Consider the following 26129-nt stretch of genomic DNA (forward strand, 5'->3'; position numbering starts at 1 on the left):
TACATGAGGGGGGCGTTTGCCCTGACTCACCAGCAGCTGCAGATAACCAGCTGATCAGAGACATGCTCGTCACGACAACTATACTATAACACAGCATGCCTTAGAAAGCAGCATTCAGCCTTTGCTAAACTGTAAGTGACCTACAGCTGTTGCATGCAAGCCATAGCGGGGTGCACTTCCCCTGGTAGACCAGAAGTCTTGTGATTGGTGCATATCTCAGTCCTCCATCTGCTAAACGCTGTGCCATGATTGATGCCAACAACCTTCTACTTCCTCCTTTCTGGCGATGTAAGGAGGCTGCTCTCACGTTCCCAGTAAGCTACATGCATGCCACTCTGATGTGCCGCTCTCTAGTGTCCTAACACTGGGCCCACTGACAACTCCTCTGGACTGACGTTCCTCACTCTAGACAAAGGAAAGCTGGTCCATGAAGAAGATGGGACAGAAGTGTCAATAGAGCGGTCACAGTGGTAACAGCCATAGCTTCATTCGTGGTGACCTTCAAAAAGGAACAATGTAGATCATTAGTGTGGTGGTTTGTATGTGGCCCAGGGAGTGGCACTCTTAGGAGGTGTGACCTTGTTGGAGTGGGTGTGTCACTGTGGGCATGGGCTTAAGACCCTCACCCTAGCTGCCTGGAAGTCAGTATTCTGCTAGCAGCCTTCAGAACTCTCAGCTCCTCCTGCACCATGCCTGCCTGGATGCTGCCATGCTCCCACCTTGATGACAATGGACTGAACCTCTGAACCTGTAAGCCAGCCCCAATCAAATGCTGTTCTTATGAGAGTTGTCTTGGTCATAGTGTCTGTCCACAGCAGTGAAACCCTAAGACAATTAGCTAAAAGGGAACTGCATTTTTGCGATGGTGAGTCCCAGTACAAATCGTATGATGTAATGGGGGTTTATGTGCTTTGTCCTCACACACATCAGGCATCTGCTGCTGATGTCTCGCGTTGGACTCTTCTCCACTCTGGAATCTATTGCTCTTCCTTGTCACCTTCATCATCCTTCCATGTCAGCGTTTTCCAAATCAGGCTTCAAAACGAAGTCTTAGCAATTCATAAGCAATTAGAGCCATGCCTTACATACAAGCACTTGCTGGCTATATGCAAACTATACAGCGCTGTCACCTTCATAACTAGAAGATGTCACCTTGCCTTATATATTAAATTAACATTCCATTTAAAAATGAGTAACTTAAGCTTCTTTCTTCCTTTTTTCTTCTTTGCCCAAGATAAGTTCAGTGCACCTTGCATGTTCCAAATTTAAACCTGACACCTAGATAGAAAGCTGAGAAACAGGAAATGACTAAAGGGAGAGGCCCTTCCTATCCTGTTTGAGACCATCAAAGCGGACCCTTCTCATAAAAATTGGGTTTGGGTTGGGGTAAGAAAGGGTGGGGCAAACACAGTGTCGATCACATTTGTCTTGTGATCTAGTCATAATGGAATTGGCCAGGTCACTACAGTTCCCTCTAGTTCTTGGTTTACAGTTTGGACTGGGTGGAATTCTTGACTGAGATTTGGTTTAGATCGTTTTGTTCTTGTGTCTTTTGCCTGCAGACTTGGAAAGCCAGCAATCATTAATAACGATGAAGTGCTGTGTCTTCCTGTAAGGCCTTCTGCCTGGACTTTAGTGAAGGGTAATGGCATTCTCCTGGTTTTTCCATCCTTTAATGGAGGAGCCCAGCAAGTGTGCACATACATAGAGGAGTCGCTTGTCTGTCGCAGGCCTGGCCTTGCAGTGAACCGAGGCACAGATGCTCCCATCCCATAAGCAAGAGTGAAACCTGGAAACAGCCAGAGACCTAGGTGCGAAGTCCAGACTGTTCTGTTGGTAACACAATGGCTGCCTCTGCACCTCCTTCTTAATTAATATTCTTTCCCATTATAAAACTAATTCTTATGCCGGTGTGGAACTTATACTGTAGAGGATTCCTCCTGCCCGCACTGCCTCTGGCTTCAACTCCTTCCCACACAAAGTAACCTACTCCATTAGCAATCGGGAGGGGAGATTCTCCTGTGTTCCCGTATTCCTCCATTAAATGCAGTATGCATCAGGCAACAGATTTTCTGTTTCAACGAAGTTTTGCACATTGTTCTAGAAAACGCTCGCATCCCACTCTGGGACAGTTATCACATTCGTCCCTTGTCTGTGTCTTCAAGCAATTTAAAGTAAAATGCTTGTGAGTCACCCTTTGCCTTTTACAAACCATAGAAATTAAAATGCTACACAGGGTGTCAAAGACCCTTTTGAACCAACTTTGAATTTCACTCCTCATCTTCAACTTGGGGGCACATGTGGGCAGTAAGATAGCTCCGTGTGTGGTGGCGCTTGCCTTAAAGCATGATGGTCTGAGTTTGACTCCATGTGGTATAAAGTGAGAACCAAGTCCCACAACCTGTCCCTTACCTCAGCACACAAGCCATGGTAGAGAAATAGGAGCGCACATCCACACATGTGGACACAATCAACCAGTCAGTCAGGAGATGTTAAAAAGTTGAGAAGTCCAAAAAAAAAAAAAGTTGAGAAGTCTTTGGGTCACCACAGCTAACTACTTTGTAAATAAATAAACTTACTCTTTATATGGATTTGTCAGATATGTACAAATTCATAACAAGCCATTGTACTGTTTTGCATAATTACTTTAAACCAGATCTCACTGTGTATAATATTCTGCCATGTTTTTAAGCCAAAACCTTGTCACATAGACCAGTATATTTAGTTAACATTTATAAACTTATATCCATCCATTCTTTAAGTGAAATTTAGTACATTTTCAGTTTTTTCTTCATTAATATTTACATTGTCTGTTTTTCATAATTATAAATAATGCTTGATACAAGCCCTCGTATAACAGTTCTTTGTAATAATGATATAAAACTATCATTAGTCATGCTAATATGTAAGGATGTGTTTACCAATGTTTATGAATTGTAACCAGTAAACAAAGCTGTGTAACTACGTGTCTTTGTCAGGGCTTTATTGCTGTGAACAGACACCATGACCAAGACAACTCTTAAGAAAGAAAACATTGAATTGGGGCTGGCTTACAGTTTCAGAAGTTCGGTCCATTATCACCATGGCAGGAAGCATGGCAGCGTCCAGGTAGACAGGGTGCCGGAGAAGGAGCTGAGAGGTCTACATCTTGTTCTGAAGGCAGCCAGAGACTCTTCTGTAGGCAGCGAGGAAGAGACTGTTGTCTGCATTAGGCAGAGCCTGAGCATAAGAGACCACAAAGTCCAACTACATAGTGACCTGCCGCGCCCAACCTCGACCAGCAAGGAAGACACGACCACAGGAGATCTTCTTCAAGCAGTTTTACTCAGGAACCTTGATACAACCTTCTGATTCTCTCTCTTCTGACTCTCTCTCTTCTGACTCTCTCCCTTCTGACTCTCTCTCTTCTGACTCTCTCCCCTGATACACTCACTCACTCACTCACTCTCTCTCTCTCTCTCTCTCCCTTTCTCTCTTCTCCTTCTCCTCCTGGGGAAGGCCCTGCACCACACTTAAATAGCTAGCACTGGCCAGTCCTAGCAAGCCACGTGGGTCATGTAGATAGGCTGTCACTATGCGGAAGCTAGCGGGCCAGGCAGACATAGCCAAATAAGGACTTGTTTACTGCAAGGAGCGCTCACCGTTGGGAGGGTGGAAGGAGGAAACCAGCGCCATCTTTGAGGTGTGGCATGTCGCAGCTCTCTACAGTGACCAACTTCCTTCAACAGGGCTACACCTATTAGCACCACTCCCTATGGCCAAGCACTCAAGCTCATGAATCTATGGGAGCCATGCCTATTCAAACTGCCACACCACCCTTAAAGTCAAAGCAAATAGATGGGACTGTGTCTCTTTATTTGACAGAGCAAAATTCTTTATTTTGCATAGTAGCAACATGAATTAGTGAGAAGTAGAGTCTCTGAGCTACAGATGCATATAATTTGGGTCGTTTGTTTTGTTTTTTGAGAGGGGTGCTGCTTACTGGCTTGCCCCCATGGCTTGCTCAGCCTGCTTTCTCATAGAAATAGGACCGCCTTACCAGGGGTGTCCCCACCCACAGTGGTTAGGGCTCCTCCAGATGAATCGCCACTTTAGAAAATGCCCTAAAGTCTTGCCTTCAGCCACATCGTCTGGAGACATTTTCTCAGTCCTGGAGACTCCGTAGTCAAGTTGACATACAACCAGCAACACTACAGGAAAGAGGAGGATCTACTCTGCTGTTGGCGTGGCAGCTGTCTATCTGGGAGAAGGCAAGATTATAGTGGATCCTTATAAGCCCTGATAACATTTAAGGTGTGTCTCAATTTTACGTAAGGTTAAAAATGATCAAAGCTATTTAACGCCACTCCCATTGAATCCAGGCTAGCCCGTGGCTGCTCGGACATAGAGACAGAGGTAGAGATGACATGTTAGTCTTAGACCTAGCCTGTTAGAGAGCTAGAAGCTTTAACTTTGTTCTCTAGAAACACTTCAGTCTCCGAGTGGCAGCCTGATAATCTTTCTGGAAAATGACAGAGAGGACACAGTGAGCCCACTCCCCTGGCCAAGGCTCTAGGCATGTACAGGAGACATGTGTCCTGAGTATTACAGATCAACTTCGAGGCTAAGTGAACACCACATAGCAACCCTGCCTGAAGCCTGACCCAGAAAATCTCGAAACGCACCAAACTTGTTTATGCTTTAAATTAGCAAATTCTGGGATCATTTCTCATGCAGTGGGTAGGTAATTGGAACAAAAACTAACATATGAAGATGGTTTAAAAAGAGAAAAAAAATTTCAGTTTTAGTATATGGATTCTTAAGATGAGAGTGTTTAGCCTTATTATTCCGTGCAGTGTGAACCCTTCAGTTACTTTACAGCACCGCACCCTCTCACATATACTTTTGCTGTATCAGCATACTATTTTCAGAGTGAAAAATAAGTCCTCATGTAAATCATCCCAAAATAAACTGTGCTTGAGGTAACTCAGCTGCTCTCTTTCCTTCCCTCCCAGCATCTCCCCACGATAAGCTCAGTGTCGTAGGAAGCAGAATGGGAAGGTTACTGAGGGTTGCTTCCCAACAGCCTAGCTCTAGGCTCAGAGACTCTTTCTCAAGGGGAAAAGGTAGAGGGTGATAGAGTCAAACACCCAAGGCCCTCTTCTGTCATGCACATAGGCACCCACACATGCACGTTTCAGAGCTGAACTTACTTTTCAAGATAATTATGTTTTGAAATGAAGCAAGGAAAAGACATGGCCTAGAAAATGGGACAAAGGAAACGAGGAAGGAAATTCCTCATTACCTTTCAGCTTGGTGGCCACAAACTTCCAGTGGCTTTGGATGACGTAGCAGTGGTATTTTACAGGCTATTAATATGCCTTTATATGCAGCATTAGCTTTCCCCTCCCCACCTTCCTCCCTCTTTCCCTTCCTCTAATCCTTCCTTCCTTTCTGTCAGGACTTTTAAAAGATTTAATATCAATTGCCCTTGTGCTGTAAGAAAATATTTTTTCTACTTAGTGGATACCGATTAACGATGCATTTGTATGGAGTGGGACATTTCAATCCAGAGAGATACTTGGGAATGATGGTATATCTACCGCCTCAAACATTTGTTACTTCTTTGTGTTGGGCGGATTCAAATTCCTCTCTACTAGCATTGATGAAATACTCAGCTAATCATTACCCTGCTGAGCTAAGCGGTTACAAGTCATTCCTCTCACCCAACTACACCTTAACCAGCCTCCCTCCATGGCCGTCATCGCTTCTCGGGCTCTGGCATCAGCGTTCTATCCTCTGGTTGTAAGAGATGGTCTTTCTTAGCTTCCACTCACGAATGAGAATGTGTCATGCTTGCTTTACTGTCCACCTCAGCACGCTTCCCACTAATGCTCCCCACTTCTACTCTTGGAACATTCAGTGTCATTGGTAGGTCCAATCAGTTAAAACCGTGACTAGATTATCAATAGGCCTCTTTGGGCCTATCAATTATTTTTTGCTTCCTATTCCGATTAAGGGTTTCACTTTTATTTATTGGTTAGGCAGCAGTTTGTGGATTGCTCACATTCTTACCACACAACAAGCTAAGATGGTAATAGGTTATTACCCTCATAGAAGTGATAGCCTTATCTGGTTACGCAAATGCTCATCAAGTAATCGAGTGGAGCTGGGAGTCCTGAGAGTGGCTGACTCGGTGAAAATGAAAGGGGCATTTGCTGAATCTGTTGTCAGAGGCTAAGAGACATTTCCCTGATGAGGGGATATCCGAATCAAAATCTAAAGCATGAGGGTTACATTTTTATTGTCACTATAATAAATTTCTATGAATTTGGTGGCACAAATGAACACATACTCATTCCTGACTAATCTGGGACTCCGGGCTAAGATAAGCGAGGAGGGATGTGTTTGCTCTGGAGGCCTTAAAGGAGATTCTGTCTCCTTGTTCTCCTTACTTCCTACAAATCATGCCATTCTGTGGCTCTCTGCCCTTGTCTAATGACAGCTGCACTCTGTGTTCTGCCTCTGTGGTCATAGCACCAGTCCTCTCTCTGACCCTCTCGCCTCTTCCATATAAGGACTCTGGAGATTACACAAACCCCCTGCACGACTCAACAAGACCTCCCATCATGGAGATTTTTTTTATGTCATTAAAAAGCTCTCTGTGAGGTACAGTGGTGCATACCTTTAATCCCAGCACCCAGGAGGCAGAGATTGGCAGAATCTGTGGTCACTGTGGTCTGCACAGTAAGTTAACTATCCAAGCCTATGGAATGAGACCCTAACTCCAAATGTTTACAGGTCTTAGAGACTGAATGAGAACATCTTTGGAGACACTGTTGTATGTTCCAGAATTCAACCGAGAAGACATGTTCTCAGGAAAATCAAGGTCAAGGAGCTCTGCCCTGGAGCAGTGACCTTAGCAGGCTTGGAGCAGTGACCTTAGCAGGCTTGGAGCAGTGACCTTAGCAGGCTTGGAGCAGAGACCTTAGCAGGCTTGGAGCAGTCACCTCAGCAGGCTTGGAGCAGTCACCTTAGCAGGCTCAGAGCAGTGACCATAGCAGGCTCAGAGCAGTGACTTAGCAGGCCGGCAAGAAGGGCGAGAAGGGTAATCCTGAGTCTTACAGAAGAAGACGCAGGCTCTTCCTCCGAGTCACACTTGTGATTATTCTATGAACCTCTGGATGAATCTCTGCTTATCAGGGGAAAAGGGAGCTCAAATAGAATTTTAAGGTTGTGTCTAGCCCTGAAGTGCTGTGGTTTTCAAAATGCCCCAACTAAAAATCTGTTAATTACCTCAATCCTATATGGGAGAAACAATTATAGCCATGCCCACTACACAAGGTAGACAGGAAGAATTAAAAGCTTGGTTAATGCAAAGCACACACAGCGGCGTCTGGTGCGTATGGAGAACCTACACAAACACAGGTTATTGCCTGACTCTGCAGACGGAAATCTTGCGCTGAAAGAGGAGGCGTTACCCTCGAGATGGAGATGTAGACTTTTAAATGAAGAGTGAGCGAGATGGAATTGGGCGGAGTATATGACAGTATAGACTGAAAAGGAAATGGGGAGAGTTCAAAAGGGGAAAGAAAGGCATTTGATGGTCCCCAGTGCATCCAGTTCAAGTAGACAGGCAGACTGAGTGCATATTAAACAAATGAACCAGAATTGGAAAATCTCTGAGACCTCTGAGCCGGCTTAGGCTGCCCTCGACGGAGCCAAAGAGTGTTGGGCTCTGGACCCACAGTGTATTGTCAAAGGACAGGGAACCACCTACTCAGGTTAAACACTCGGTGCTGTCACACTGATGTGACAAAGAGTGACACCCAAGCACAGACAAGATCAATATTCCAGCGTGTTCAGGTCCAGTTGAAATTCGTTGAGGCACAGAGGCTTTCTTGAAGTTGAATGGTAATTTTACCCCATGTCTTACCATGAAAGCAGTACACAAACAGAAACTAGGAGGTCGCATTTAGCTCAAACTCCTTTGAATTTGCACTGTCTTGCACTGGGTTTCCTCAGAAGTCACCGATACAACATAACTTGCTTGGGCAGTGATCCCAAGACACTGAATGGAAGCAGAGAAATGACATAGAGAAGGGAGTACTGGAAGGATAAGTGCCTTGGCGGTTAATAGCATTGGCTACCCTGGAGAATCTAGTTCAGGGTTGAGCATCCAAGTGGTGGCTCACTGGAGCCTCTAACTCCAGTACCAACGGATCCATCACTCTCATCTGGACTCCACTGGCTTCTGTATGCACATAAACTCATTCATAGATGTGCATGCTTGCATACACACACACACACACACACACACACACACACACACACACACACACACACACACACACGCAGGGTCGAGGGAGAGGATGAGATTTAAAAGATAAACACAAATAACCTTAAAAAAAAAAAAGGAAGGAAAAACAGGCAGTACTGGATGAACAGGAAATACATGCTGCTTTGGAAACTGAGGCCAGTCCCACAGACTAGCCCTGAGAAGTAGCAGAATCTCTATAGAGTGCCAGCACCCCGGTACCCACATGTCTTTGGCTGAGGTATGCTTAGCGGGGAGGAGGCTAACATCCGTAACCCAAACTTGCAGAAAGCCCTCTTGCTGTGCCTAAAGCAGCAGCCATGTGCGGGTAGAAGACAGAGAAGCCCAGAGGCTTTGGAACTCTGCTAAATACTTCTTACACTGCATCGTTGAACGTCCACTGTGTACACTGAAGCACACAGTGATGGCTTCAAAATCATGGTTCACTGACGTCTCTCCTACATCGCCATAGTTTTCCTGTGAACTGGTAGCCTGTTCCTCTGTTCAAACTTCTTTCCATTGTGATACTACACCCGGCTAATGTCTAACTTCCCCTTCTCTTCTGAGCAAAATCACTGCAATTCCGTTACCTAGATTTCCTAATTACCTGCTTCATTTTGTTTTGTTTTTCTTATGGGGAGTCCATTGAGGATTTGGGGAGTGTGTGGATCAGTGGTTAGAGAGCTCGCCCAGCATCCAGTTCCTTAACTGTTGGCTGTGACCCCCATGTGAGGTCACACACATAACTGAAAGTAGCATGTGAGGGGGTCAAATATCATTAACGGCAAAAGGTTTCTGAATGTGTGCCCTGGTTAGCTTTTCCTGCCCATCTGACACAGTTAAGAGTCACTCAGGAGGAGGGAATCTCAGCTGAAGAATTGTCTCAAGCAGATTGGTCTGTGGACAATGTATGTATATGCGATTCCTGCCTGTCTCCCCTCAGTCGGGGACAACAAACTGCGAAGATAAGCTGATACAAAACCTTTCCTCCTCTAAGCTGCTTTGGCCAGTATCTTGTCACATCAATAGAAAGCAAACTAGAAAGGCTGGGACAGACCCAACCACATTGCTTTGTCGGAGGACTGTGGAATGTTGAGCTTTAGGCTGGAAAAGCCAGTCCCTGATGGCCCAGACTCCATTGGACTGACCTATGGGAAGTTGGAAAATAAGAATGTTGAAAGAAAAAGAAACAATGTATCAACAGGAAGCAAAGACCTGTCTGGGCAATGCTTCAGATTAAGAGTCTGTGTGTATGGCTTAGCCGGAGCTGAAGAATCAGTGGTGATAAACAAAACCAGCACCACCAGAGTGAAACCTGTGTTTGACTGAGACACCGGATACTGGTCAGCTGGCACCAAAGAACCAGCTGGGATCAGTAAGAAACCACCATCATTGAAGTGAAATATTCTAGGAGAATGTTCTCAACCTTCCTAATGCCGTGACCCTTTAATGCCGTGCCTCATGTTGTGGTGAACCCCCAACTGTAAAACGATATTCATTGCTACTTCATAACTATAATTTTACTACTACTATGAATTGTAATATAATAGTCTTGAAGATAGAATTCGCCGAAGGGATCACAGCCCACGGATTGAGAACTGCTACTCTAGGAAGTATTTCCTGGAACTGCTGCTACTCTAGGAAGTATTTCCTCGGGGTCAGCACAAAGAAACTGTAGCTCACATGGAGGGGGGTTAGCATATATCTCAAGCATGGTAATACTTAAAAAGTCTCCCACATGGTCCTGGTTTTGAAGGCATGAAAGATGCAAGATTGATGGAGGAGGAGTGTGGCTGGTGTGGCCGCTGGAATGCGTGCAGCCTCAGTAGTTCTGGAGAGTCTAAGATGTTGGAGATGCCAAAACCACAAGACATCTACCAAGAACCTGGGCAGGTGCAGAGTGGAGCTGGCCTGAGCCTACAAGACAAACCATGTGTGGGCTTCAGGGCTCCCAGCCCTTTGGAGCCCTGAAGATCATGGATGACTCTAAGACACCAAACACAGAGCTGCAGGATTTATTTTAAACTGCTCGACCTGCAGGTTTGCTTTAACTTGATTGTTCCCTATCCCAAAACTTCCCTTTGGAAATAATACTTTTTATTTATAGGACTTTTTTAAAAAATTTGTGTGTGTATGTGTGTGTGTGTTCTCTATGTGTATCTGTGCACTGCGTGCATGTATGATGCTCAATGAGGTAGGAAGAGGAGGCTGGATTCTTTGGAAATGGAGTCATGGATGGTTTGTGTGGGGTGAGAGTGTGTTAGCATCTCTTGCTGAGGGGTCCTTTGTATTTTAAGGGCTTTCCCAATCGCACCAGGCACAATGCCTTGAAGAGAGAGCACACTGTGTGCATGCAGATATCTTTGACATTGAAAATGAAGCAGAACATTTGTGAAATGGGAGATCAGTAGCTAACAGCCATCTGCAATTCAGTGCAAAGAGAGGTGTTGCCAGATTTAATGTACACATGGTAAATGGTGGAGCGGTGTAAGCAAAGCTCAGAGGCTCGTAAAGAACAAAGCATAATTTGTATTTAAACCACACAAGCAGCACTGCACTTTACCCTGAAGATAGGTTCCTTCCAACTGGTACAGTCTGCTGCGAGATGCAAGGAATGGTACCTGCCAGTGCAAAAGGAAAGAAATGAAAAAAAATCATGACTATAATCCCGCCCTGTAGTAGCAAAACTAGGCAGATTTCTGGGGCTTGCTGGTCACTTTACCTAAATTGGCAAGTTCTGGATCAATGAGACTCTATCTCAAATGACAAGGTAGATTGCTCCTGCAGAAGGTTCCTGAGGTTGACCGCTGGACCTTGACCTACACACATGCACACAAACTCTCTCTCTCTCTCTCTCTCTCTCTCTCTCTCTCTCTCTCTCTCTCACACACACACACACACACACACACACAAACACACACACACACACACACACCACTCATACCAGTGTCCTTGTCTGCACCTTCTGTATATAAAGTTTCCCTGGAGTTATATTATTGCAGAGGTGTCTCTGGATAGATGTCTTCCTTTCTGTTCTGGTGGCAAATATCACTGTGTTTTTGTCCCTTCTGAAAGGGACTTACTGATACAGATTTCCAGGTGATTTTTCAGTTGATTTTATTTGACATCACCAGCCTGGATCATTTACCTGAGGGGAAAGTGAAAGACCCTCAGAGAGAATCTTCCCTCAGGAGGGAGATCCTCGAGCCCATTGACCAGTCCGAGTCCACAGGCTGCAATCAGCAAGAGGATTTTTATTGATCAAGATACACAGATATCTGTGGGCGTCTCAGTCAATTTGGAAGACTGGCGCGCCTAGCAGAACCAGGGATGGGCTTTTTATAGGGTTCTGGGAAGCAGAAGCAAGCGTACATAAGCAGATGCATGGTTACAGGGGTCAGCCCGGGGGCAAGTTCTCTATAGTGTCTTCTTGGAACATAACGGCTGACTCGGCCTCCTACCAGGGTGTGGGACCTCTCCCGGGGCTTTCCACATTTCTTTTTCATTGTCAGGCGCTCAACCGCAATCATCCTGTCGCCAGGCTCTCCACACATATCCTGCGTGGCAGCTGCTGTATACTCAGTGTTCTGACCTTTCCCTGAACCAGTCTTCCTAAATACAGCCTTGTAAAATGGCGTTACTACTGCTGGGCTGGGGTCTTTTCGTTACTGCTATTAGGCTGGGATCTTTCATTCCCCTCTTCTTCTACTAAGTAATTCTAATCTTAGAATTTTGATATCAAGTCTCGTATTTGATTTTACCAGTTGTCCTAACTGACTGGTACTGTTGTCTCAGATGGCCCAGCTATAGCAGAGAGTAGGGTAGTCATCCAGGGAGACTGAGTGAACCAAGACTCAAACCAACCTTGTTGAGCGTCTCTATCTTTTTGTAGGAGTCAAACCTATTAACTAGTTTCTTTAACACACATGGACCTATAATCAGAAGCAGAAGCAAAACTAAGAAGGGTCCCATAAGGGAAGATATCAGAGTAGTCATCCAAGGAGATCTACTAAACCAGCTCTCGAACCATCCCTGATGTGCTTCTCTGTCTGTCTTTTTCTAAGTTTTTGTCTAATCTTTTTCTAAGTTTATTCATGGAGTCTTTAATTACTCCTGAATGGTCTGTATAGAAGCAACATTCTTTCAGTGTAGCACACAGGCTCCTTCTTTAAGGAATATCAGGTCTAATCTTCTCCTATTTTGAAGGACCACCTCTGAGAGGGAGGTTAGGTATTCTTGGAGGTCAGCTAAAAAGTCTTTTACTCTTTTTATATCTGATTCAATGGCAGTTCTGTATTCTCTATAAGCCTTGTATTGTAGGGCAACAGCACATGTCCTTGTGCTGCCCTTGCAGCACCTAGATAGCCTTAAGTAATTTTTAACTCTTTTTTTATTAAGTTTTTAGCATCAGGATTCTAATCTGGACACTATCTAAACCTACACACCAAGGTCATGACTAGCTTTTAGAACTTCTAAACTTATTTGTAATAGAAATCAAGCCTATCCCCACACCTATCTTGATAGAACCCAGGGCAAACATGAAATTAAGTCTAGGGAGCTTTTTGAAGATCTGAGTTTCCCTCTAGGTCCCAGCTCTCAGCCCCAACAGCTAGTACACGGCTGGTGAGGGCTGAGAATTGATGGCTGTCAGGGTGGTCAGCAGCACCAGGTACGGTCCTTTCCAGTGAGGCTCAAGTATCTGGGTTCGGTGCCATCGTATGTAGCCAAGTCTTCGACCTGGAACCGATGAGATGTCTCGGGGGTCCCCAGGGCATAGGCTGCTGCCAGCTCTGAGCAGATTTCTTTCTGTATCACCTGTAGGTCTTTTAGCCTGGCATACAAATCATTATTACTATGACATGTTGGTTCAGTAACATCATCTAATACAGTCAGAGGAGTTGAGGCCCCATATAAGATCTCAAAGGGGGTAAGGCTGAATCTGGAAGGGGTATTTCTTGCTCTGAAGAGAGCAAGAGGGAAGGAGTGTCACCCAGTCTGTGCCAGTCTCCATGGTCAATTTAATTTGGTCAGGGTCTCTTTTAGAGTTTTATTTATTTATTCTACCTGTCCTGAACCTTGAGGTCTGTAAATACAATGTAATTTTCAATCGACCTCTAAATACTTGGCCGCACCCTGGCTTACCTTGGCAACAAAAGTAGGGCCGTTGTCTGACCAGATTACCTTGGGCATTCCAGACCTGGGGAAGATTTCTTCCAGTATCTTCTTGATGATTGTAGAGGCCATCTCTCATTTGGTGAGGAAAGCTTCTATCTATTCCTGAAAAAGTATCTACAAGCACTAGGAGATACTTGTGATCATATTTTTCTGGTTTTATCTCAGTGAAGTTTACTTCAACTTTTTACTAAACTCTCTAGGTCTCTTTGTCCTGTTTGCTTGCTAAGCATTCACTACTGACATATCTTATATTTTTTTTTACTGCCTCTCTGGCTAAAATCTTAAAGTCTATTATATATACCTTAACTACTTGGACAAACTTTTTATCTCTTAAATGAGTCTATTTCTGTATTTGGCAAAGTGAGTCTTTTCTTTGTTCTCTGGGGAGTATAGCTTTCCCATCAAGTGTGCCATTGTCCTTTATCTTGATCTGCTTCGTTATTGCCCCATGCCACTGAATCTCTTCCCTCCTGATATCCTGAGCAATGAACAGTACTCACAGTTGTTGGCTTCACCAGGGCATCCAAGAGATGGTAAAGGCATCTGTGGCACTGATGTGCTGGGGGGTTGAGGTTCAGCCATCCCAGATGACAGACATTGTTTTGTCCACCATGGCAGCACCCACTTATCTCTGACCTTCATGAAGAGAACTGTTCCCGTCTGTAAACAAGGTAGCCTCAGCTTTCAGCAGGGGTCAATCAACCAGTCGCAGAGGTCTTTCCTCCACCCATGGGCTTCTGCCAGTGCTTGACACTCATGTTGCAGTGGCTCCAGGTCAGGATTGGGCAGCAAGGTGACCAGATTGTCCCCAACCGGTGGAGAATCTAGTCCATGGCAGCTGACCAGTGGTCCCATCTTTTGGGATGTTCTATTCAAAGGCAAAACATCAGCCACACTATCACAGTTTAAGTCCTGGATTGGGTGATAATTGTTAGTGCCAAGCTGGCAGGAGTGATGTGTTCTAGGCAGAACAGGACTAAGCCACACATCTCCCAGCATCAGGTACTGGTGCACTGAGACAGGTCTTAAGCTCCACATACACAGTCTGTAGATATGCATACACTTGGCCTTACCCAGCCATTTTAGCCCACGCAAGCCATTTTGGAGAGCAATTTTCTCATGAGCAAGGGATAGGGGCAGTCAGGGATGACTATGAACTAGTGGGTTACCCGGCCCACGCCAAGGTCCACTGTTCTTCGGGCAGTCCATAAGTATTGTTCATTGTCAGTAGCCTCTTGCACTCAAGGTCTTCGGATATTGGCCCACTGGGGGGCATAGAAGCACAGAGCATTGGGTCCCTGTATCCACACTTCTCTTCTATCTCTGTACATAGCCAGCACTCTAGGACCAAGAAGCTCTCCAGTGGCCCCTCTTGTTCTTCTTGGGCAGTCCCTGACCCAGCATTCTTTTTCTTTGTATTAGGCACACTGATCTTTAGCCAGGAATTCTCTTCTGTTGCCAGGTACTATCTTCTTAGGTTCCCTAACTACTGTGGCCAGTATATGTTCCTCTCTCGTCTTTTATCTCTCTTTAGCTCTCTAACTTCTTTTTTTTAACTTTCTGTCTCTCCTCTTTCCTAGCTTCCTGCTACTTTTTTTAACCTTATTTTCTCTGTAACTTATACTAACTCTCAGCAACTTAGCTTAACCTTTTAAATTTCTGTAACTTTTTCTTTATATCTTTTTCTCATCTTAGCCAGATTGGTGGGGCACTTTCTAGCCCCTCAGAGACCTACCCTTGGAGCCTGGCGGCAGACCTGGAGCACTCCCTACCTTTAGGCGTAATGAATCCAACAGGCAGAAGTAAGGGCCTTCTATCCATGTCTGGAACATTCTTTTTGGCCTCCAGTAGGATTCCGTCTTTATCAAGCACAGGATCACAAACATCATCGTCCTTCAAGAGCATCTCAATCTCTTCTTCTGTGAAACTGAAATGGCCATCATCTTCTTCTCCGTCAGAAAACTCCAACAAGGAGTTATCTAACTCATCTTCATCTGAGGAACCCCAAGAAAATGAGGCATTGTCTTTAGGCAGAAAAGATGTACCAGAAGACTGTTCAGAGGGTAATAGTGAGCATGTCATATCTTGGTTAGAGTCTCCTGGGTCTTCTATATGAGCAATGACTTTGCTGAGATAAATGTCCTTCTGTTTTTCTAGATCTGATTGTGAAAACATCCTAGTCCTGGTTTGTAGCACAGAGATGATTTGCCTCTCAAGAGAACCAGCCTCCAAATGACACTAGGCTTCTAACTAATAACAAAAGGATAGAGAGATGGTTAGAACCTGGGTGCTAGATGCCAGGTGGCTGACAAAAGAATCGTAACCAGTTCACCTGGGGCACATTTTGACCACAGGGGCAGGAACTGGCTGCTGTGGAATAGGATCAAAGGCACTCTCGATATTAATGATGACCAACGAGAAAAGTAATTTAATGCTAGAGACTGACTCCTCCCTTGGAATAAGGTCAGCAGATAAGGCAGGCTTCCTTAAAGAACTTCTCTTAATGAGCGCTCTCCTTCTGTCAGAAATTCCTTTCTTGTTCTTGTTTAAAACACTATGTTTTAAAAATTAACCTTGGCTATCAACCAACACACCGCCACTAGAGCGGGGTCCACAAAATTAAGTTTCTTATTAAGCATTAAGGGGACCAAGTAAAACTCTTCGGCGAACAAAGCAAACAGTTTCATAATTTTAAACACAGTCGTCAGTCCAAGATTTCAAACATAGTCGTCTGTCCAAAGTCCAAAAACGAAACAAAAGCCAAAAAGATACTGGACAATACCAAAAAAACAAACCAGACAAACAAGACCAAGACAAAGCATCCTATAACCAATTTCCACAGATGTTCAAAGAAAATTAGGACACAAAGAAGACAAACAATTCTAAGAGTCAAACAAGCAACAGACAGCCACGCCGTGCGGCTTCGGTGTCAAACTGAAACCAAAAGTTCAGTGGATCCGGCTCTCTCCTCTCTCCTCCAACCCAAAACCACGTATCCTTCCGATACGGGCTGAGCCCCGAAAAACCGGGCTCCAAACACCCTTGGAACATCTTCCAGGGCTGCGGGGGAGAAGTCCGAGCTCGTCAGCTCCTTCTCTGGCCCGCTCAAATACAAACGGTCTAGACCCAAGCCAAGTAACTAAGCATTTACAGAACAAGTCACAAAGCAAGACAAGACAGGACAAGACAAACGCTGGCCAGCTTACCTCCCGGTGGGTGGTTGGCGGTCTCTGGGTAGAGGATCTCCCATCCCGGACGAGCCCCCAAATGAAAGACCCTCAGAGAGAATCTTCCCTCAGGAGGGAGATCCTCGAGCCCATTGACCAGTCCGAGTCCACAGGCTGCAATCAGCAAGAGGATTTTTATTGATCAAGATACACAGATATCTGTGGGCGTCTCAGTCAATTTGGAAGACTGGCGCGCCTAGCAGAACCAGGGATGGGCTTTTTATAGGGTTCTGGGAAGCAGAAGCAAGCATACATAAGCAGATGCATGGTTACAGGGGTCAGCCCGGGGGCAAGTTCTCTATAGTGTCTTCTTGGAACATAACGGCTGACTCGGCCTCCTGCCAGGGTGTGGGACCTCTCCCGGGGCTTTCCACATTTCTTTTTCATTGTCAGGCGCTCAACCGCAATCATCCTGTCGCCAGGCTCTCCACACATATCCTGCGTGGCAGCTGCTGTATACTCAGTGTTCTGACCTTTCCCTGAACCAGTCTTCCTAAATACAGCCTTGTAAAATGGCGTTACTACTGCTGGGCTGGGGTCTTTTCGTTACTGCTATTAGGCTGGGATCTTTCAAAAGAAGATAACATCTAAGCTCTGGTATACGATGTATGTGGTACATGTGAAAGAAATGTTCTTTCTCTTCCACAGCCCATTTGCAAAGAGCAGGAGTGACATTGGGACCCTCCCAGGGATGGAGGTAAAACAGACTCTTTGAAATCCACAGTTCTCTGGGGAAGAAAATGGGCGTTAGTAAACAAATCAGAAGGAAGCAGCTTTGGGGAAGATAATGTTCTGCTGGGAATCCTGACACAATGTGTAGTAGTGTACTGAGTGCTGGTTTTGCGTGTCAACCTGACACAAGCTGGAGTTATCACAGAGAAAGGAGCCTCAGTTGAAGAAATGCCTCCATGAAACCCAGCTGAAAGGCATTTTCTCAATTGGTGATCAAGGTGGGAGGGCCCAGCCCATTGTGGGTGATGCCATTGCTGGGCCGGTGGTCCTGGGTTCTACAAGAAAGCAGGCTGAGCAAGCCAGGGGTAGCAAGCTGGTAAGAAGCACCCATGCATGGCCTGTGCATCAGCTCCTGCTTCCTGCCCTGTGTGAGTTCCAGTCCCGACTTCATTTGGTGATGAACAGCAATGTGGAAATGTAAGCTGAATAAACCCTTTCCTCCCCAACTTACTTCTTGGTCATGATGTTTGTGCAGGAGTAGAAACCCTGACTAAGAAAAGTAGTTTGCCTGGGAGAGGAAGTCAGAAAATGCTATGGCAATGGGCAAATGGGAAGACGTAAGCTGCTCCCAAAGGACACTGCAAATCTGCCTGCTGGAGCTGGGATACACATAGTAAGTTGCTTGCCTACCATGTCTCTCATATAAACTGGGTGTGGTGACACATGCCTGTAATCCCAGCACTCAGGAAGCAGAGGCGGGAGGCCAAAGGTCATCTTTGTCTATAGAGGGAGCGGGAATTCCTGTGACCTGGTCTTAAAATCAAGGAGTGGATCAATCTGCAGACTGAGTGATGAATCCTCATATAGCTGAGGAGTGTGAGTTCACTGGATACACGGCCTGGAGTTGAGGGTCAGTGTAGACATTTTCTAACCCAGTTGTGAAGAAGTCACAGCGGCTACCTGCCAACTCTCATCAACCATTGGATGAAGGCCGTTCCCACCGGCGTTCACCCCCACCACTTCCGGCCTCCCCTAAAGGCAGGCCTCAGAAAGCCCTCGAGCAGAGTCGAAGGCTTGGGCACAGAGGGATAAATGCAGGACGCAGAAGCTGACGGCATCTGCCACTGCCAGCAGCGTGGTTTGTTACATCCATCATTCCATCTTCAAAGTTTTAGAACATCAGTGCCAGCCCCCAGACAAATCTAAAATGCATGTAGCCTTCTACTCGTCTCATAAACACTAACAGTTGTTCCAAACCAGGAGCAGCGATCTGGGGGACGAAATCCTTGTTTGTGGCTGCCCTCGGGACAAACATGTCAACTCTAGAAACAAGCCAAGGCAGAGTGCGGTCCTGCGGGGAGGTCCACATCACATTCTTCTGCATTTTAATTCTTCCTCTAATGTTGTATGTTGGTTTGACTGTTTCACAATGCTAGATAGGTTTTCTGCGGGGGTTGGGGGGGGTGACATCGCTTTGTAGTTTTAGCGGAACTCACTAAATAGACTAAGTGGCCTCAAACTCACAAAGATGGTCCTTCTTCTGCCTCCCAAGGGTAGGGATTAAAGGTGTGTACCACCACACCCAGAAGGTTAGCTATTTTAAGTGGGAACAAAGTTTGAAATAGGAATGTCAACTAGGAGAAACTTTTTGAAAGTCCTTGTTTTCTTCTTTAACTAGAAAGATTGAGAGTGTATTGCATGGGGTGGGGTACACACAACACAAAATGAAGACCTCTCATGTCAGTCATGTGAGGACTGAGTCACGGTCCCCCCAAATTCACATGTACAAGTGACCTCATCTGGAAATAGGGTTGTTGCAGATACAGTTTGCAACATGGCGAGGGTTAGAAAGATGAGGTCTTATGGAGTGGAGCAGGCTTGTCACCCAACATGTCTGGTGTCTTCTTGTGAAAAGGATTACCACGTGGAGAAATCCCTGCACACAGAACATGTGGATGCAGAAGCGAAGACTAGCAAGCTGTGTCAATAAACTATAAAATACCCAAGACTTTCTGAACATTCAGGGGCTGGGAGCGGCACGGAGCACAGAATGAGCTGCCACAATGACTGCTTATGCATTCAGCCCCTTTAGATGTAGATAACTGTTCGTAGTCCTGGTCCCTCATCCCTCATAGATCACAGGGATTTAGGTCACTTACTGGAGTTGCTGGAGTGAATGACTTATGTGAATATCTGTTTCAGGAATAGTTAGGCCTGGCCACATTTTTCAGGACAGAAAAATAGTTCAACTGGAAAAAAATTAACCCACTACAGCAAAAGCTGGAAATGGTGAAATGGTTGGTGACTCCGTTTACTCCTTATGAAGTTACAAGACTTACCAAGCTCTGCTTTTGCCTGTCAGTCACTTACAACTTCCCGTTTGCTGATGAAGACTGGAGACCACAGGGTTTGAGCACCAGAGGGAGGAAGCTGTTGAGGGTGCAGCTCAGATGGGATTCCCATCCCAACTCTAGCTCCCCAACCTCTCTTTCAAAGGAGCCTTTCGACCACTTTGTGAGAATCTCCTTCTAGGGGCTGGAGAGGTGGCTCAGTGGTTAAGAGCACTGACTGCTCTTCCAGAGGTCCTGAGTTCAAATTCCCAGCAACCACATGGCGGCTCACAACCATCTGTAATGGGATCTGATGCCCTCTTCTGGTGTGTCTGAAGACAGTGACCGTGTACTTATATATAATAAATAAATCTTTTAAAAAAAGAGAGAGAGAAGAATCTCCTTCTAATGCATGTTTGAAAACTCCGGTGTGTGTCAGTATGGGCTTCGTTCTAGAGGCAGAATATGTTGTTTTAACAGTTTTGAAGAGAACTTCAGAGTGTCCATGTGATTTTATAATCCCTTCTCATGTAGGACAACATTTCCAAGTAGCATCATTGAAGACCACTATTTAAAACTTGAGGAGGGAGCTGAGGATATAGCTCGGCTGGCAGAGTTTACCCCAGCATACAGGAAGCTCTGGGTTTGTTCCCCAGCACATGGTGTGCTGACATGCCTGTAGTTCCACTACTCTTGTCCCGTGGGAGGCAGAAGCGGGAGAATCAGAAGTCCAAGGCCATCTTCAAGTAACCGCAAGTTTAAGGTCAGCTTGGGCTGCTTGGATTTTGATGTCTGAGAAAGCTCATTGTGGGTATCAAATATCGCAGGGATGTGAAGGAAGGAGACTGGGCAGAGAAGCTCTTGCAGGTTCCAAGATGATGCAATTTGGAGGGGAGGGCCTTACACAGCTGCAGAGCCAGGGCCTTACACAGCTGCAGAGCCAGGGCCTTACACAGCTGCAGAGCCAGGGCCTTACACAGCTGCAGAGCCAGGGCCTTACACAGCTGCAGAGCCAGGGCCTTACACAGCTGCAGAGCCAGGGCCTTACACAGCTGCAGAGCCAGGGCCTTACACAGCTGCAGAGCCAGGGCCTTACACAGCTGCAGAGCCAGGGCCTTACACAGCTGCAGAGCCAGGGCCTTACACAGCTGCAGAGCCAGGGCCTTACACAGCTGCAGAGCCAGGGCCTTACACAGCTTTGGCAGGCCCTACTGCCACCTTACAGAGCATCTTCAGGTTGTAGCTGAAACATCTTAGAACTTGAGCAAGATTCTAAAACAGTCACTATTAACAACGAGTGAAACGGGGCTGAAGAGCGCTCACCTGTTAAAACCGGGACCATCTTGGACCAGGCTGGGCATTTGGTCAGTCTTTCTTTAGGGTCCAGCTTGTCCCCTGGTCACTCCTCTGAAGTCACGCCTCTCGTACTCCTTCCAGTCACTCCCCTTGACCACCGACCTGGCCTCTTGCTGGTCCTTCTGCTCAGTCTTCTCCTGGACTCTTTCTCATTGTTCATACTTTTTAGTTCACACTTTTCCTCTGTAATGGAGGCGATTTTTTTCCCCTCCTCCTCTTTCTCCTTATCTTCTTTTTTGAGACAAAATTTCATGTAGCTCAGGCTGGCCTCAAACCCGCTCTGAAGATGACCTCATGCTCCCAGACCCGCTTGTCTCCCGCCTTCCTGTCACTCGCATTATAGGTGTGAAACACCATGACTACCTGGTCGTCTCTGTGTCCACGGTAGTATGAGTGACACACTGTGATCATTACCTGCTTGATGTGCTGTGCTTTGTTGTTATTGTTTTCTTTTCTGCTAAAACTGCCAGCTTCTTTGGGAGCTGGAAAGAAGTTCAGTGGGTAAAGAGCTTTCTATACAATGGTGAGGACTTGAATTCAAACCTCTAGCACCCATGTAAAAGCCAGGCATGGTGATGTGTATCTGTGATCTCGGCACCGGAGAGGCAGAGACAGATGGACCCCCACGGTTCACTGGCCAGCAGGTCCAGCTAGTCAGTGCTCTCCAGGTTCACTGAAAGACCCTGTCTAAAAATACAGGAAAGAAAGAGAGAGGAAAAGAGGCCGATATCAACTCTAGCCCTCATACACGTATGTACAGGCTTTTCCCTCACATGCGTGCGGGCACACAAGCATACATGTGCACACACACACACACACACACACACACACACACACAAATAAAAGATGAAGTTAAATACCAGCTCCCTCTGAAAGGGGCTGTGTCTTTTGCGTGAAGCTCTGTTTGCTGACACATGGGATGCTGCTCAACGCATAGGCTTGCTTGGAGAATGGGAAAGAACACAGTGCCCAGCCTTCTCCATGTTTCTGCCTCTCTCTGGCACTGTCTTGTTTTTTTGTTTGTTTGTTTTGTTTTTTTTTTGTTTTTGTTTTTCATCTCTGCCTTTATCCTAAAAATATAGCCGTTCCACACACCAGGCATGAGCACAGGATTTATCACCACCCCCTGATCCATTCTCAGTCTCAGGATGTCAGGATAGCCTGCCATCCACATAACAGTGCCAAGACGAAAGCCTTCAGCATCTCACTAGCTCTCGACATCTAACAAGTCACCACATGTGACACTTGTTTTGAAGGGTCTTTTTTTCCCCCTCCTCTGCCTCATGCCAGATATCTGCTCTCGTGTCCCCATAACAGAAAGTCTCCTTATTGCTGTCATTATGGTCAAAATTGATGAGTGCACCTGCTGTCAGATTTTAGTGGATCTCATGGTGTGCAGTCAGCTGTTGCTTGAATTCACTAATGTCACTGTTAGAACACTGGGGGACTCTCCTTGGCAAACGGTTTCTTAGGGCCCACAGAGGCTAGTACACGGCTCTATAAACAACCTAGGTATGAACTGAAACTGCAGTGTCGCGTGAAAACAGATATCTAAGTCAAAATCAGGAACGTTAGTAGCCTCAAAGGCTAATGAGAAATGATTATAAACCCGTCACTCTTTTGAGTTGGACCAATAATTGTGTTCCTAATTCTGTAAGGGACGGGAGGTACACATCATCCAGGACAGCCTGAGACTCACTATGTCGTACGTACATAAGGTTGACCTTAAACCACTAAGTGCTAAAGTTGCAGGTGTGTACCTCTGTGCCTAGCAACTTTCTAATTCCCCTCCTCTCTTGTTTGGTTTGGTTGTTTGGTTTTTGAGACAGGGCCTCTATATACTAGGCCGGCCTCAAGCTTCATATATCAAGGAAGATGACCTTGAAGTATGGACTCCCTCTCTTGGAGCTGGAACCGTAGGTGTGTGACACTGTATTTAGTTAGTGCAGTGTTGGGGATTGACCCTGGTGCTCATGAATGCTAAGACGAGCCCTCTATCATGTGAGCTACAACCCGGCTTCCCTAGTTCTTTTTAAGGATATGCTCCTACATTCACAGAAGCCACCCCTCACCAGTCTTAGAGAGAAACCAGACTGTAAGCGCCCTGTATCAGAATTCCTGTAGGTCAAATTTCAGCTTCACTTTAGTGGTTTGTGGGGACTGGAGGAAGCCCCGAGCGTGTGAAGTCCGGAGAATGAGCGTTGTTGATGTGGGCATGGCCATGCCCACAACCCTAGCCTCAGATCCATGGGAAAATGACACACTCCCTGAAGACTACTCCTGTAGAGACCTTAGCTAAGCACATCTCCTCAATACACCTCCATACCACAAAGCCTGCCTGATTGTCTCTCTGTATGCAATAACCCTATCTCCTTGTTCCGCTCTAACACGATAGAGCTGACCTCTTCAACTGTATCCAGTAAGCATGCTGAGCTCCGGAGTTGCTCTAGTTTCTTCAGCGGAGAGCCGCAACCACCTGGTCCACTTTCTGTTTGTGTGCCTGTGTGCTTGCCTTCTCACCATTCCCCCAGAGGTGTTAGACAGGCAGCGGTTACATAATACAGATAAGCAGTTTCCTTGACAGCAAGATGAAGACAATAGGCCTGTTGTGCGGGAGACACGCCTAGCCCAGGGCTTAGGATGTTATAAGCGCTCTTTCTGTCGCAAGTGACATGCCTAACCCAGGGCTTAGCATGTACAAGCGCTCTTTCATGACATGTCTAGCCCTGGCTTAGCATGTACAAGCATGCCCTCTGTCATCACTGAGCCCTGAAGAGGAAACTTATTATCCAGGGTAGCAGACAACACGGGACGAGAAATGCCCTCCTGGACAATATTTTTATATGTGTACAAACGATCAAGCTTTTGTTATACCCAAATGGCACTGGGACTTGGGCCAGTTCGCCTCAGAAAAGGAAGAAAATTATGAAAAATCAATCTTCAGGCCTTAAAACCATCAAAAAAAAAAAAATCACTGAACTAGGCCAACCTTCCATGAGCCTGCCATGCGTCGTAAAGTCATGCCGTAAAGCCATGCTGACATAAAGTCGAACTGTCGTAAAGTCGTCATGTCATAAAGCCATGATGCAATAAAGTCGTGATGCAGTGATAGCATGCATGACCTTTATTTACTGTGCTGTCCTGACAGACCATTGTCATATACTGTCCCTTTCCTATAACCCTTCACTATGAACCAAAGCAGATATATTTCTTAAATGTATTATGTTTTATCTATTTATTATGTGTGTAAGGAAATTTGTGTTTGCGTGTGTGCATGTGTGTGTGCGTGCGTGCGTGCGTGCGTGTGCGCGCGTGTGTGCATGTGTGTGTGCGTGTGTGTGTGTGCGCGCGCGCGTGTGTGCGTGTGTGTGTTTGGCGGGGGTGGGGAGTACATTGCCGTGTAGAGGTCAGAGGACAACCTGCCAGAATCTGTTCTCTCCTACCCTGTGGCTCTAGTAATTAAACTCAGGCTAGCACCTTCACCAACTAAGCCATCTTGCTGACCCAGGGAGATTTATTTATTCTTCCTTTTTAAAACACCGCAGGAAAAACAAGTACTAATCACAACAAGTATAATCCAAGTCAAGCAAACATACCTCGGGAAGGAGCAGCCTTGTTCATTTCGGACCTGCCCTGCAGAGGCCACCCCCGACAGTGGTAGCTGAGAGTGTAGAGAGTCAAGAGTGGGACCTCCCTCCCAGAGCATCTCAGACCTTAGCTGTATTTTGCTCTGTACACGGGCAGGCAAACACACAATTACGTTTTGTGAATCCTGTACAGGTAGGAGGAGCGCAGTGGCAGGGATCCGCGAGTCTCTCCCCCAGTCCCAGCGCTGGGCTCGCAGCTTCACACCACAGCGCCTGGCTTTCATTTGGGGTAGGATTAGGTGTCTTAGAACTCTTTCTTGCAAGCTGTCTGCAGTGTGAGGACTCTGACTGCCCGGGCTGGAGAGATGGTTCAGCTTTGAAAGCAAGTATTTCTCTTGCAGATAGGTCCTCTACTGCGTTTAGCCTGGGCTAAATGAAACCCTAACCGAAAAACCAACCCTACCCCTGCCCCCCAAAAGAAAAATTAATAAAGTTATGCTATTAATTAAATATCTTATTCCTGTATATCCTTGCTACTTCTCTCTGTTAAGTTTCTAAATTTGTTGACTATGTTGCTGCTTTGCTTCTCTCTCTCTCTCTCTCTCTCTCTCTCTCTCTCTCTCTCTCTCTCTCTCTCTCTCTTTCTCCTGATTTCCTGAGACAAGGCCTTATGTAGCCCAGGCTGGCCTTGAACTCTGAACCCTTTGCTTCCATTTCCCAAGTCCTAGGATCACAGTGCACCCCAGTTCCTGTCCCCTAAGTCCTTGCTTAATGCCATCGAGACTCTCGACTTGAAATCCACACCTAACCTCATCTCATTCTGACAATTTTTAATAGCGCTGTTTGTCTCACATGTGCACTCAGGACATGAGCCCTTTCGCTGTGCCAAGTCCAAAGCATTTACATCTCCTGCTGATTAAACCCCACGCTGTTGTTTATGTCTGTCAGTGTACAAAGGCAACCAAACCACAGAACTTACGCACTTTCCTTTTGAAGGGAAGGCAAGCTTTGTAGTGATTTTCTCTGAAATAAGATTATAAAACTACTTTTACTATATTGTCTTTTAGATCATGTACCGAAAAAAATTGTATATAAATTTATCTTCAACCTGATTTGTGGATAGTATAAAGTAACGATAGTGTTATTTTTTCAAATCAGATAAACAGTTTCCCCAAAGTATTAAAAAACTTCCTTTCTCTCTTTACTCAAAAGGCTGCAAGCCTCAAGCATAACGAAGGTTTGTTCTGGATGCCAATCTTCCACTGATTTTGTTTTTTCCCACTCTGTCCATCTTACTATGCTATACTATACTGTACTATACTAGTATACTTCTTAAAATTATCATAAAATTTTAATAGCATAAATTATTCTTTCCATTCCTAATCTGAAATGACTAAACTGTATGTCTTACCAAAAACAAGTTTATGCACACGTGTACATTAGCACTTACTATCTAAAAACCAACCAATATGTGCTCACGTGGCTT

At 45.7% G+C, this 26129-nt stretch overlaps 1 protein-coding gene across 2 annotated transcripts in view; it reads right to left on the minus strand.

Annotated features, from left to right (window-relative positions):
- The window catches only part of Cmc1 (C-x(9)-C motif containing 1), a 100844-nt gene that overhangs the window by 74171 nt on the left and 544 nt on the right, over positions 1-26129 (minus strand). The gene's annotated exons all lie outside the window — the stretch shown is intronic.

Source organism: Rattus norvegicus, chromosome 8 (genome assembly GCF_036323735.1).
Source record: "Rattus norvegicus strain BN/NHsdMcwi chromosome 8, GRCr8, whole genome shotgun sequence".
NCBI classification, from domain to species: domain Eukaryota; kingdom Metazoa; phylum Chordata; class Mammalia; order Rodentia; family Muridae; genus Rattus; species Rattus norvegicus.